The sequence below is a fragment of the Periplaneta americana genome, chromosome 4 (genome assembly GCF_040183065.1).
Source record: "Periplaneta americana isolate PAMFEO1 chromosome 4, P.americana_PAMFEO1_priV1, whole genome shotgun sequence".
In the NCBI taxonomy this organism is placed as follows: domain Eukaryota; kingdom Metazoa; phylum Arthropoda; class Insecta; order Blattodea; family Blattidae; genus Periplaneta; species Periplaneta americana.
Window position 1 is genome coordinate 126,819,811 of NC_091120.1, and position 15,628 is coordinate 126,835,438.

Genomic DNA, 15,628 nt, shown 5'->3' on the forward strand with positions numbered 1-15,628 from the left:
ATATTAATGTTACTGACTAAGGGTTAAAGCCTTTACAAATTTTATATATTTTGATGTACCGAAGTACATATGATATTTCCATGCAGATATTCTGCGTCATCATATGATGAAAGAGTGATGGAACGGAGAAAAATTCTCCCCGGCACCGGGATTTGAACCCGGGTTTTCAGCTCTACGTGCTGATGCTTTATCCACTAAGCCACGCCGGATACAATCCCGACGCCGGTTAGAATCGTCTCAGATTAAGCTCCATCTCTTGGGTTCCCTCTAGTGGCCGCCCTCTCCACTACGTCATGATATGCGTAATAAATCACTTTGTGATTTAAGACGGCGCCCATACTGTCGGATCCCGGCCAACCAGTCACTCATTCGAGTGCACCTCAACACATGTATGGACTTCGGTCCTGCGTTCATAGACATCTATGACGTAGTGGAGAGAGCGGCCACTAGAGGGAACCCAAGAGATGGAGCTTAATCTGAGACGATTCTAACCGGCGTCGGGGTTGTATCCGGCGTGGCTTAGTGGATAAAGCATCAGCACGTAGAGCTGAAAACCCGGGTTCAAATCCCGGCGCCGGGGAGAATTTTTCTCCGTTCCATCACTCTTTCTTTACAAATTTGTTCATTAAGTCCAGGGCTGGGCATGAGAGCGGCTCAGTCCAGTCAGCCAGAGCTGCTCTCGCTCCGCAAGGCACTTCAATTCCAAGCCAGAGCAGAACGCTCACGCAGTGGCGGACTCGCATTACAGCTACCTTCCCTGCATTAATATAACAAGAGCCACGGTTGTTCTAGTCATTCAGTCTGTAGTACATAATAGTTTATAAGGATATTACATCAATCCATTGTACATTACAGAATTTATAACACTCTTATTAATTTAATGAAATAAACTTCGCTCTATGCACACACACAAATCATTAGGCTTATTTACATAACCCATACACACAGACTGCAACCTCCTCACCACGGTTCTACGAGACAGGCGTATGGCTTCCACTTCCCCTACTTGCTGTGGACAGAGTTCATCTGCCAATATAATTAAACATCGCTTGATGAATTCACCTTTGTTGAATGTTTTCAATTCCTTTGCAATTTCGTGGCAAATTTTGTAGCTAATTCTCATAGCTGATTCACTAAGTGCATTATTGTCATCCTGTTAATATATAATATAATATACTATAGTATAGTATAGCATAGCATAGCATAGCATAGCATAGCATAGCATAGCATAGTATTATTTTAAAATAAAAAAAAGAGCAATTCGTCTATGTATGTCGAATACGAATCATCATGCATACGAAAAGGAAGTTTTTAGTGCCAATTTATTTTGTGTGCACAAGGTTGGAATTTTGGAGTAAGAGGGAAAGGAAAGTATCCTTGTTCTGAAATTTATCCATTTATTTTGTGTTCACAAGGTTGGAGTGAGAGAGAAAGGAAGGTATCCGTGTAATTTCTCTTTGATTCAAGCATAAATAACCTAATTGTCCAAAATGTCATGTAGGTCCTAATAGTTTCAAATGGCAAATCTATAGCTAATAAGTGATAATCTCGCATTCTACAAAATGGTCATTTAGTTTTACTATATTATTACCAGCATAGAATAACTACTTTATTATTATGTTAACAAAATTGGACAGTTAGGCCTAAATAATATTTTGTCCTCAAGTAGTGTCCCGATCTTCCAAAGCAGAAATATATATAAAACATTAGTCTATTTTGAGAAAAAAAAAAAAATATATTATTCATCTACAAACTTACTCTTTCATCAATAACACCAATTCTGTTATTTCCGCAGTGATTTGCGTGTTCAAGATACATAATTTCGTCTTCAATTTCATCAAGTACGTCAAATCGTGCCGCCATTTTGGTTTTCTCGACTTAACCATGTTCAATTCAAGATAATCGGTCCCATGCCCGCGATCAAATTTGATCATCATCAACTTGCTTGTTTAACTTTGATCGAGATTGATACTCTGCAAATTGGCGTTGAAGATGGTCAAGTGCCGACTTAACCATGGTCAAATTTTAATCGAGAATGGTGCACACGGGCACCAGTCTTGTAACCGAGAGATTAACATATCACGTTTACTTTTTTAGATGAAGGGCTCTTACTAAATCATTAAGTTCAAGTAGTGGTAACTGGATCAGGGTCATCAATGTTACATCTCGAGGGTCCAGATTCTGTCTCACAAGAGATATACTGTATGAGGTTTCATCATGTAAAGTCCGTACTTCAGGTGATGTAGGAAGTTGTAAGGAATCCTTATGTTATACTGGTTTTATAGCCGAGAGAATATTTGAATAAATTATGACATGTTTTGATTTTTAAGAGAAAGCATTTGATTTATAAGTGTCATTGTACCCTTTTTCCAGCTAAAGATTGAAGTAAATGTAAATACATGCACATTGCATGATGGTTCCTGATTGGCTATTGAACGCACAATGCCTCCAAGCTCGTGCTTGTCATCTTCTTCATCACGTTAAAATAGTTCCTTTTAAAATAATAAAATGTATAGTATACATAGAATATGGGTAAATTAAACATGCTTATAAGAATACTTTGTTACGATTTAAACAATATATTTATATTAGTCATTTTAGACATTGCATGATAAATCATTGTAACGTGTATTATGGCAACGCGCATGCGTAATAGGCATTAAGTTCCTCCCAAGGTGACCTGCAGCTTCACAGAGCACATCAACACAGCTGTTAACACAGTGCGAGATTCAGTGTTGCCAAACTGAAAGAAATTTCTGTAGAATTAAAGAAATTCTCCACTCTTCGAAGAATAACATTTAATCACGAATCTACAGAAAAAGGAAATCCACTATTCCCAGTAGAGAAATAATGAACTCTTCGATATCAACGCGCATATATCTAACTAATGAAAATTCTTTGATATCCCTGTATCCCTGTGTTATTGAATCACCATGTCTGTCAGCACAGAATTCGTCTCCCCTCTTCCTTTAGCGCATGTTTGTTCCGAGAACAATCACGTGAGAGATGCATGCCTTGATCACGTGAAAGATGCCTTTGTGAATCCCTGACTTAGTCTTTCTCGCACCATCTGAGGTCGAGCTCAATGTCTCAGTCGCAACATTTTGTTCGTGGCAGACGACAGTGATTATTGTATTGTATTGTAGTAGCCTATTGTTAAAACAGTCAGTACACGAAGCATGCATTGTAGTGTTGTATTTGTGTCAGATATGGAGGAAATAGAGCCACTATCAAGTTCCGGTTAATGGTATAAGAGTTCACACACTGACGTAAGTAGAATCTAATTATTATATTAATAACATTTTAACTTTATTAAAATCATGTAAGTCTTGTTATTAACCCTCTGTGAACATTTTACGGGTTAGTTTAATGAATGTGTCGAAATATTGTCTGCAATATTTCAGATGATGGCTGCTCTGCATGCTCACTTGCTGAAAATAATGCACCCTGGTGGCTGCTTTGGTAACTAGCTTGTGGTTGCAGAGTAATACATTTTGGTTTTGTTTATGTCTACTTCAATCTTTAGTTGGAAATAGTATAGGTATCGTGGACATCTACTGCAACATATGTGTGATGTCAACTCTTGTCTTGGTCTCCAACTTTGCATGCAAAGTATAATTCAGTGCAGGAGATATGAATTTGTATTGAGATTTTTACCTTATATTTGTCACAGATATAACGAAAAAAGTTCGGCACTGTAAATAAATCAATAAATACTGTTACACCTGTACATACACAAATAGCCACTATTTAAATAACATTATTTGAACACAGTTGAATTAAATACGCAGTTTAAAATAACAAATATTAGAATTTAAACACGAAATACAGAGTGCCAAACAGCTCATTGCGAAAATACTAAAATACTACTGAAACCATACATTAATGTTGTGACTGTCTACTTCCAAACGCTATAAAAGCACATTGTTTGTTGGAACAGCTATTTACAACTTGTGCAAAATATTTAAGTTATAATTTTGAATGGAAAAAATTATATTTTAACCTACAAGAAATATAATCCCTTAACATGGTCACATTCATTTAATTGGACGAAAAATAATTAAATATCCATTACTAGGGCAAGGCAATTAATGATTTTGCATCTTTTTCTTATGAAGGTTTAAACATTGCTAGCATATATGGAAATGTATGACATTAAAAACCGGGTTAAATAAAAGCATTTTTTTTTTTTTTTGCATTTTCTTAACTTTCTTATGGATATGTCATTTTTTAGCAATTTTTTAGGTAATTTTGAGCATTTTTTACACTTTTCAGGAAGGCTGTGACATTATTTGTATTTGATTTGAGATTTTTATTATAATTCAGTATTTTCCTTGTCAATACAATTTCTTGGAATTAAGTAGATGTTTGCTAGCTTCTACCCCTATTTTTCAAGGTATGTGCATAATGAACTTGCCCACTTCTAGGAATTTTATTCAAATTCTTAGAGCGTATGCTAGCTTGTACCCCTATTTTTCAAGGCATAATGAACTTGCCCACTTCTAGGAATTTACCCACACTCCCACAGAGATTCCTTTCTCTAGGTAAACTGGCATTGTTATGCTGTTAATTGAGGTGGTCAGTTGTTTCTAGTCGTCTGTGTGAACAGGTCAAGAGCAAAATGCCTAAAGTAAAGGAAAGTGCTAGTGTTAAATTAAAGGCATTTGTTTCAAAATATGGAGAAAATATTTTTTCAATGGACGGTCGTATTTTATTCTGCAAGATCTGCGATGTAAGAGTGGCTGCTGAAAAAAAGTTTACGATAGAACAACACATGTCACGGGAGAAACATAAACGTGGCCTGCAGAGACTTGAAAATAAATCCACTGTAAACTTACAGCAAATGCTTCTGGGGGATACGTGTTTAACGTTTTCGCCATTTTGTGAGAAACTATGTGAAGCTTTTCTATCGGCTGATATTTCACTTCCCAAACTGAATCATCCTAAGCTGCGAACTTTCTTAGAAGAGGAGACCGGAAAGTTAATTCCAGATCCCAGAACAATGAGAAGAACATTCATAGCTCAGTGCTATGACAAAACTTTGAAAAAAAATAAGAGAAATGATTGGAGAAAGAAATGTATTCGTATCTATTGACGAGACAACAGACTCTATAGGCCGTTATGTAGCTAATGTTATTGTTGGAGTTTTAGAAGCACACAGCCCTGGAGAACAATTTCTACTACATTGACAAAGTCAACTACTCAACTATCAGCTTAGTATTTGACATGCATTGAGAATACTTTGGCCTGATGGGATTCGAAATTCCAATGTATTGCTTTTTATAACAGATGCAGCACCCTACATGATGAAAGCAGCTGCTTCTTTAAGTGCACTGTACCCAAAAATGGTACATGTGACGTGTTTAGCGCATGCATTACACCAGGTCGCGGAAGAAGTACGTGCAAATTTTCCTGAAGTGGATAAATTAATTGGATGCGTGAAGAAAGTATTCTTGAAAGCCCAGTCTCGAATTTCTGCATTCAAAACAGAAGCTCCAGAAATCCAATTGCCATTTTCACCTGTTTTGACTAGATGGGGAACATGGCTCCAAGCTTGCAGTTATTATTGCAAGAATTTCGATGTTGTGAAGAAAGTGGTTGATCCTTTTGATAATGGTGAGTCAGTGTCAATAAAAAAGGCGCAAGAACTGTTAGCTGATAAAGAAATTGCTGGTAAACTTTCTTACATGAATACTAATTTTGGATTCCTTCCTGATGTCATAACTGCACTGGAAAAATCCCAAGTGACATTAGTGGAACAGCTACAAATAGTGGATAAAGTGGTGAATGATTTGAGCCGTGCATGTGGTAAAGTGGGTGATGCGTCAATGAAAATGAAAAACTGTCTAAGCAAGAACGGGGTACACAACATTGTGTTCAATTGGCAGAGCTTTGTCTGGTGAAAATTTTTCTCTTCCTGACTGTGAGTTAACTCTAGGAGATATTGCTTGCTTTCAGTTTGCTCCAATTGTTTCCGTTGAAGTAGAGAGAAGCTTTTCCATTTATAAGTCGGTACTAGGAGACAATAGACAATCATTTTTGTTTGAAAATCTCTGCCAAGTTTTGATTGTTAACTGCAATTTAAAATTGTTGTAAAAGTGCACTTGAAATGAATTTTCTGCAATACAAGGTACTGTAACATGTATTTTTTTAAATTTTATGTAGTTCAGTAATCAAGTGAGTACTTAACGTAATTAAAAGTATTTTCATTGGCAATGCTTTACTTTTTATTGGTCATTTTTTTGTTTTTTTTAAGGTCATTTTTTGTATTTTTTAGGTCATAAATGAATTTTTTATTTTGCATTTTTTACCAATTTATAGGTCATTAAATGCCTTGCCTTATCCATTACATTTCTTATGGGATTTCAACAGAAAAGCTTAACAAACTCTGCAAAATTCAGTAAACAATGAAGTATGTGTTTTGCTATGCTGCCATATTTCTTTACTGACTGGCATTAAAATTAATAACTGACACATTCTTCGATGCCTATGTTACAAGGCCAGGAGGCCTACAGAATAGTATGATTACATATAAAAACAAAAAATTTGTAACCAAACAAACACATAAAAACATAATTAAAAACAGTCACTTATATTAACAGATGTAGCCATTCTGCAGAGTGGGCCATAAGTCACATTACCCCTCTCCCCCAATTTGTTTATTTCACAACTAACGACTCATATACATACACATACCTTATTTATCCAGAAGATCTGTGTATGCACCGTCATTATCATGACACTGAATATGACACCATGTTCGACAAGAGGTTTTGTGAAGAAAATCTTCTGTTGTATTCCTGAATGCTTCTACCGCAGCAACCCGCAGTTGGACCGTCATTTGGTAGCGCTGTTTACTGACTTTAAAATATTAAAATATTACAGGGATAACGTGACTTATGGCCCTACCTATACAGTAATTCCATAGAGAGAAGGATTTGTTGAAATGTTGAGTATTAGAAGAATCCCCTTCAGCAAGTTGTTCACTTGTCATATTGCAAGTAAATACTCCATTTTCATAATAATGTCATTATAGCTTTCATTAATTTAATTGTTCCATGCACTGCTAATTTAACAAGTTTTTGTATATAAATCTTTATGTTCGTTGTAATCATTATATGTGGATTTTTTTTTTTTCCGTCAACTCTATAGCATCTATTAATTCTTTATGCTTGTGCTAACAGATGGAGTTACTTGTCAACAATGTGATGCTGAAACTTGTGTTCAGGTTACTGCCCAGTGACAGTCCTGATATATTGTATTTTATATTTTTTTATGATTGGCTAATTAATATTAACCCGGCACACTCACTATCGCACTCACATTCATACAAATTTACAGACTCTAGATACTTAGGAAATTTTTCTTCTTCAAGAAAAATTCATTGAGAGTCGAGACCAGGATCTCCAGACCTGGAAGCTAGGATGCTGACCAACAGACCATGAAGACAGTCAAGGAACTTTTTGTGCACAAGTTTTGTCCACAATTTGTTTACTTGTTTCAAAATGACTAATAATATTTCATTTAACTTCTAAAAGTAATACCACAGTCTACTATATACAGTCGCGAAGCTTAAGGTGTTTTTTTTGCAAATCTCGTGATAAAGCGCTCCAAGCGGTTAGCAACTAGAAACAATAGACTGTCCATGGTCGACTTTGGACTGTGTCGTATTTCTATCGAGTGCTAGCTCGTTGCGTATTTGACATTGATGCTTGTGAAATGTTCGTTATTGGTTGTAATGAAAATGTTAATGGCTAAAATATAATAATTGGAATAATAATATGGGACAAGGAGGAGACGTTTGTAGTGCTATAAATTGTAGCAACAGTAAGAGAAAGAGGCCAGAGTTTTCCTTTTTCCGATTTCCGAAAGATTCAGAAAGGTTCCTGGGTTTCCACAAGATGCTGTGCAGAAACAAAACTCTTAATTTTGAAGTTCTTTGTGACTGTTAGAATACATTATATCCTTAAATTTCACAATGAAATGTTTCAGTCTAACCGAAAGGACATTAGATACCGATTAAAGTTCTGTCACTTAGGCTGCTAAATTTCCAGAGAAATAAAGGTTAGGTCTACTTTTTTTTTTCAGAGGATATATTTTTAATTATAGCTATTAATTTTGTTATTATTTTATGTGTTATTTTACTAAAGACGTAGAAAAATTAAGTTTGTTTTAATTAAATTTATTGATCACGTTTTATTTTCAATTCTGGTGGGATTATTATTGCTTAGGCCTACTTTTTTTTTCAAAGGATATGTTTTTAATTATAGCTGTTAATTTTGTTGTTATTTTTATTTGTTGCTTTACTAGAGATGTAGAAAAAGTATGTTACAATAAAATTTATTGATCACGTTTTATTTCCAATTCTGGTGTGATTATTATTGCTTAACCTCATCCCACTTTGTTAACTACGTAAGCCTACACTACAAGTACCGGTATGCGTAAGTTACTCCATTAATTCATATTTCCATTATTATTGTTGTAAAGAGAAATGCAAATTAATAATTATTGGTTTCATAGTTAATTATCGCTATAATCTTGAATGAGTGAAGCTATTATAGTAAATTTCCGTTCGTTTTGCACAAACAAAAATTATGTTAACTTATTTCTTGCAGGTATCTTCGAGTTTATGGTGGAATTTAATATACTTCATTAAAATAATAAATTAACTTTATGCATTTAATATTTCAATAATGGAAGGAAGGTGTTAATTTTTCCAAAGGAACACGACAACGAAAGTGTAACATATTTTATCGTCTACTAGGAGAGAGATCTGCGATGATGAGGCGATAGTAGCGATTCTAGTGGTGGGCAACTACCCATGTTTGCATTTTTACTACATATTGAGCTTCGCGACTGTATATAGTAGACTGGTAATACTTCTAGATCTGTTTTCTGTTTTCACACTCAACCTTCCTTGGAGCCATTTTATGTACAGAAAATAAGACTACCATTACCACTTTTTAAAAGTCAGTAGACTTCGGTGATAACTGTGTTCCAACTCTTGAATCCCTGAAGTCCAGGCTTGGCTGTGTGAGACTCAACATTACAAAACGTTCGTGAACGTGAATGGTTGAACTTATTGAAGCCACTTTTAAAATAGTACAGACTCATGACACAAAAATACTCCTCTCCATTATACTTTTCGGAAACATAAGAACTGTGATAACTTTGAACTTGCACTGCACACTGCACATGGATGAAGGATTGAACGTTTTTCTACCTGCTGACTAAGATACCAAAGAATGGACTATACAGTGGAATAATGTCTTGTTGTCATCCTGACTCCAGATTGTTGTGTCTCAAATCTTTCCTAGTGACTCCCATACCTATAATGGATATTATCCCAGATTTTATGAAGTGTTGTATAATTTTGAATAGTCCTGTGCTATAGGCCACTGTAAAAATATAGCCTGTATCTAATCTATAAAGAATAAATACTGTTAAAGAAAATGGCAATGCTTGTAGCAGGGCAAAGAAGTAATAGTAATGCTTCAGCATGTAGTTTAAAATATGTTTTTGTTGTCCAATAGTGATGACATTCAATTGACTTGAACCATTTTATTTCTTGCTTCCCAGTATAATCCTGCTATTTCATGATTTAATTGCTTTCTGCTGTCTAGTATTTGACAGTGGAGGAGGTGTTATTTATTAAGAAGTTGTCCATTCTAGTTGCATGTCGTGCACTTTGAGTCTTCTATTATTCCAAACCGGTAAAGATGTTCTGACAAATAATCACAGTCTGTAAAGAATCTGAATTCAGCCACCTGCAGACCTTGGTAATTTCAAGATTGTGTAATTGGAAATTAATTGTAGTTAATGGACTCTGTTGCTGCTTTTGAGTCTATTAATATAACTATGTTTTGTTTGATGTCTGGCCTATATACAGGGTGTTAAAAAAGTATCCAATATTTTAGGAGGTGCTAGTATGCATCAAAACAAGAAAAAAATGTCTAATAAACATGGGTCCTACAACACATACTTTCTGAGATCTGAACACTTGTTCATAGGAGGTGCTCAATGTGATGTACAGTCATGGCAATGCATTCCTCTGCCCTTCGGCTTAAGGAAGCACACACTCTTTGAAATCGATCTGGTTGTTCTTGATAACCAAAAGTCTAGGGGATTTAGATTTGAGGAATGAGCAGACCAAGGTGTTGGGCCTCCCCAATCAGTTCAGCAGTCCTGAAATGTCAACATCAGGTGTTCATGCTCATTACGGAAAAAATATGCTGGTGTGCAATCATGCATGAACCACATCTGTAGTCTTTGCTGACATTGCACATACTCCAGCAAGGAAGGCAGTATGTTTATAAGAAAGTCCTGATAATAAGCCCCAGTTAATCTCTGGTAGCATGTATAGCCCTTAATCTATCGCCAAGAATGCCTACCCATAAGTTGATTGAGAATCGGTGCTGATGCCTTGTTTCTTCAAGTGCCTGAGAATTTTCACCAGCCCACACATGCTGATTACGAAAATTCACAATACCATCTCTGCTGAACCCTGCTCATATCTGCAACCAAACTTTTCTTTTCAGTATTCCATGCCAGGGGTGTCAACTACGGTATGATTATCTGGTAGCCTGCTGTAGTGTAGGGCAGAAAAATGCATTGTCATAAATGGACGTCACATTGAGCACCTCCTATGAACAGGTGTTCAGATCTCAGAAAGTATGTGTTGTAGGATCCATGTTTATCAGACTTTTTTTTTTCTTGTTTTGATGCATACTATCACCTCCTAAAATATTGGATACTTTTTTCTTAACACCCTGTAGAATATTTTTGAGTGGTGCTTCAATTGCGACAATTTCTCCACTAAAGTTATTTATGAATGGTCCTAAGGACTGAACCGACCTGAGCCTTAAGTGATAGACCATCTTTCCATGTATTATTTAGACTTTCTATAGTGTTTAACATGGTACATTATATTTGGTTTAGTTATTTGTATCATGTCATAGATGAAAAAACATCCAGCATTTCAGAACTACTTACCAGTTCCATCGGCAGAGAAGGCAAGGAAAGGGGAACCAGTTCTGAAGATTAGCTCTTTTTAATGGGTGCAACAGATAGTCTCTATTTTCTTTGCCTTCCCTGATGCGTTGTTTCAAACACTGGATGCTATGCTTCCATGACATGGTAAAAAAAAAAAAAAAACGAAAATCTCGCACCACGTCCTTTCTACAGTCGTACATGGTTCTGATCTGTATTTCATTACTTTATAAATTCTCATGTTATGTTAATGAATTATGGACATTCATTTCTTTTGACAACAAAAATATAAATTAATGAGAACACAAGAACACAATTGAAAATCTGAAATTTAGAAGATACAGAAATATAAATAAAACTATTTTCATCACATACAGACGAATGATGACACATATCTAAAATTACTTTTGTTTACATTCCACTGAATAGAAGAATGGTAAGCAGAATATCAATTCAGTGGATACATAATTTTATTCCTTATTCCAGGTACATTAGAGGCTTGTGGCTAAATATCCTTCCCCTCACTTCTCTCCCCCTCCAAATTTGTTGAAGTGTTACATTTTCGCCTCTTATTTCTTAAACCTTTCATTTGAGGAAACATTTTTAATCTTTTATTGCCTATATTTGTAATCCGTCTTTCTGTAATTTGCATTGTGTCTTAAAACCTTTATTTTTGAATTGATGATAGTTTTTTAAAAGTGAATTAATATTAAATTCTTTTTTTTTACTACCTTTTACATACTCTATATTTGTGTGCATCTGATACATTGTAAGAAGATACCTCAAAGACTTCTTAAGGACATCACTAAGTCTTCTTCTAAAACCCCTCATGCCTTTGGGCATTGGATGTCCTTGGCCAACTTTCTATATCGATCCTTATCCATTGTCAAATTTCTCAACTCTCTCAATGACTTTCCATGACTGACAGTTACCCTCTCTTTGTATTGTCCCCATTCCATTCTAAGATTTCCAACACATATTCCTCTTTCTGGCCTACCCTTGTATATGCATCCTTCTTGGAATTCTCTCCTCTTACATCCTAATAAGATGTCCATACTATCTGATCTGATTTCTTTTGCATGTTCTTTACTATATATTCCTGTTCCAGATTTTCTTTTATGATCCTATTTCTAATCTGATTTTTCCTGGTATGTCCGGCCACTCTTCTTAGATATTTCATTTAGGTAGCAACAACTCTGATGGCATGTTTCCCCAAAACTGTCCAACTTTCACTTCCATAGAGCAAGATTTGTTAATATACTGCTCTATATATTTGTATTTTTTTTTTTTGGCTCGCTTCTTTTTTTCCCCAACTATTGTACTATGGATCGACATCATTAAGTCTTGCCTTGAAATAGAACAATATGGTTGTTAAAGTGGAGTATTCTTCCCTTAAAATATATGCACGGAATGGGGCTCTATGGTCCAAATAAATAAACAAAAGACTGGGCAATGAGATAATAAATTGCGGATTTATTAACATTGAAGGGGTCCTGAACAAAATAAAAAATAAAGATCTGATAACATTGTTAAGTGATCATGATATACTAGGCTTAGCGGAAACATGGTTAAAGAATAATGAGAAGTTAGAATTACAAGACTTTATATGTCTTAGTAAAACTATGCAAAAACAGGGAAAGGGGGGAAGAAATCCAGGGGGAATTGCTGTTATAATTAGAAAGCAGGATAATTGAAATTAATTCTAAACTAGACGAAATAATATGGATTGGAGTATTAGATTTTAAAAGGAAAGTGGAATTCATAATTGGATGCACATATGTGCACCCAAGGAATTCTGAACATGTCAACAAAAATTTTTGGAATATGTTAAAATCAGACGTGAATAAATTAAGAGAAGACTACGAAGTGGAGGAAATATTATTAATGGGTGATTTCAATGCAAGGACAACGGAGGAGGATATTGAAAGCATAAGTCTTTGGGATGAGGATAATGAGAAAATTAGGAATAGTAAAGATAAAGTAATTAATGAAGAAGGAAAGAAACTGATAAGATTTTGTGAAGAAGAGAATTTTGACTTGTTAAACTGGAAATATGGGGAGGACTATGAAGGGAATTTCACGTTCATCTGTTCGAATGGTCAGAGTGTGATTGATTATATGTTAATAGCAGGAGATCTGAGATATAAGGTAAATAACTTCAAAATCGAAGACCGATTGTTAAGCAATCATATGGCTTTAAGAATCAAACTAAAAGTAGAAGCACCTATTAGACACTCAAGAGAAGAGAGTAAAGAGATCAAATATGGACGGGGAATGAAAGGGAATAAGAGAATCGTGTAGAGAGAAGAGGAAAAAGTTAACTTTAATAACTTACTAGAGGACAAAATGAGCGTATTACTACAAATGGGAATACAGGAAGCAATTGATATAACTTTGATAAAGCAGTCAAACTACTCTACCACAGTATCGAAAGAGCTAGTAGACGTATGATGCACAGCTCAAATGAGCAAAGGAAGATTGAAAAGGGGAGTTGGTACGATTTGGAATGTATAGAAAGCAAAAAGCGATACAAGAAGGTGTATAGGAAGTGGAGAGGGAGTAACAGTAGAGAGGATAAAAAAGCTTTTCTAAATTTGAAAAAAGAATATAAAGATCTACTCTTAGTAAAAAAGAAAACTTTCGCAAATAATGAGCTTAACAAGCTAAATGTATTGATTAGCAATAATAACATATCAGCAGCATAGAAGGAAATTAAACAGGTGGCAAAGTGAGAGAGAAAGACAAATGAAATTGGGGAAGATTATTGGCTGAGACATTTTAATAAATTAATGAGAAAATGTATGTGTGCTGAGAGTACATATAACTGTGGTGCAGGCATAAATGAAAGATATAATGAAATACTCGATGAGGATTTTAAATTAGAGGAACTTAGAGACTTTATATTTAAATTAAAAAACAAGAAATCTGCTGGAGTAGATGGTATTCCCAGTCAGTGCTGGAAAGAATTTAATAGGAAGGAGAGTTGGTTAAAAATATTAGTGAAAATGTTTAACAGAATGAGAAAAAGGTTCAGGATCCCGGATTCGTGGACTTCAGCAATACTTGTGTCAATTTACAAAGGGAAAGGGGATGAGAAAGTTACGAATAACTATAGGGGCATATCACTCTTATCATGCTTAGGAAAAATTTATACAGGTCTGCTAACAAGAAGGTTAAGATCATGGATGGAGAGGTATGATATCATCTCGGACTTTCAGAGCAGATTCAGAGAAAAAAGAAGAACAAATGATAACATTTTAATCATTAAAACTGTAATTGATAAATATCTAAATTCTAAGAGAGGTTGTATGTACTGGTGCTTTCTTGATTTAGAAAAGGCTTTTGATCAATAACAGAGAGAAATTGTGGTACAAAATGGAAAAAATTGGTATCAGTTCCTTATTTTTAGAAAATATAAAATCAGTGTATAGAGATGTGGGATTTAGGATTAGGCTAGCTGATGGAAATCTGTCCAAATTGATAGAGCAAACGAGAGGAGTGAGACAAGAATGTAACCTGAGACCTTATTTATTTAACATATTTATTAATGATATTTTAGATAATGTAGCAAATGTGAATTCTCATTACCCAGTGTTAGATAACATACCTATTTCGGGGCTACTTTTTGCAGATGACTGCGTTATTGGAGCATTCTCGGTCAATGGGCTTCAAAAGGCGATTAACGAAATTAATAGCTTCTGTAAAACTTGGGATCTGAAAATAAACGAAAAGAAATCAAAAGTCCTAACCTGCAAAAAAGGGCAACATGCATAGCAAGAAAGAGAAATGGTACGTGAATAAAATTCCAATTGATTGTGTTTCCAGATTTAAGTACCTAGGAGTGATAATAGACAGTAGGGGAAATTGGAAGTTGCAAAATTAATTGACACTGAATAAAGGAAAAAAATGCACTCCAAGCAGTAGGTAGATGCTTAAATAAATGACCGAATATTGGGGTGAAGAATTTTCTCAACAACTATAATGCACTAGTAGAATAAAAAATATTGTATAATATTGAGATCTGGGGTAGTAGGCTATCCAGCAGAAACATCGATAAAGTAAGAGCCAAAATGTGTGAATATAATTTCTAGGAATACCGGAGAATGCTTCTAACCTGGCAGCCTTACTAGAGGTGGGAACCGATTCGAGTCTGGGAATTATTCTAGAAAGAAAAATAAAATATTTAGGTAATATTCTGTTTAGGAATGATTCAGCAATTATAAAAACATGTAACTTATCTTTTGTATGGAAGCTGGTAATTGGAAATCGAATTGGCTGAAAGAGCTAGAAAGAGAAATAAACAGATTAGGTCTAAATTGGCTATGGAATGAACTAGGGTCTGTATACATGGAAACTATTGGAAGAATAGTGAAAGAGAGGGCAAACGAAATTTCGAGGCAAAATATTTTTAGTAATATTAAAGACCTAGGATTACTAAAATACTATAGGGAGGTTAAACAGTTTTGAGAACAGGAAGAATATATTAGACTAAATTCAAGGGAAGATAGAACAGAAATGGCATGGTGGAGATTAGGTATCTGAAGGCTCAAGAATAAGAGAGGGAACGTAGAGAAGGATAAATGTTCTTTATGTGGACTAGCGGAAGACGCAATGCATATTGCGTTAAATGTCAGGCAAC

The 15,628-nt window shown here is 35.0% G+C and overlaps 1 protein-coding gene across 1 annotated transcript in view; it reads left to right on the plus strand.

Moving 5' to 3' along the window:
• The window catches only part of DCTN4-p62 (dynactin subunit 4), a 69,649-nt gene that overhangs the window by 12,035 nt on the left and 41,986 nt on the right, over positions 1-15,628 (plus strand). The gene's annotated exons all lie outside the window — the stretch shown is intronic.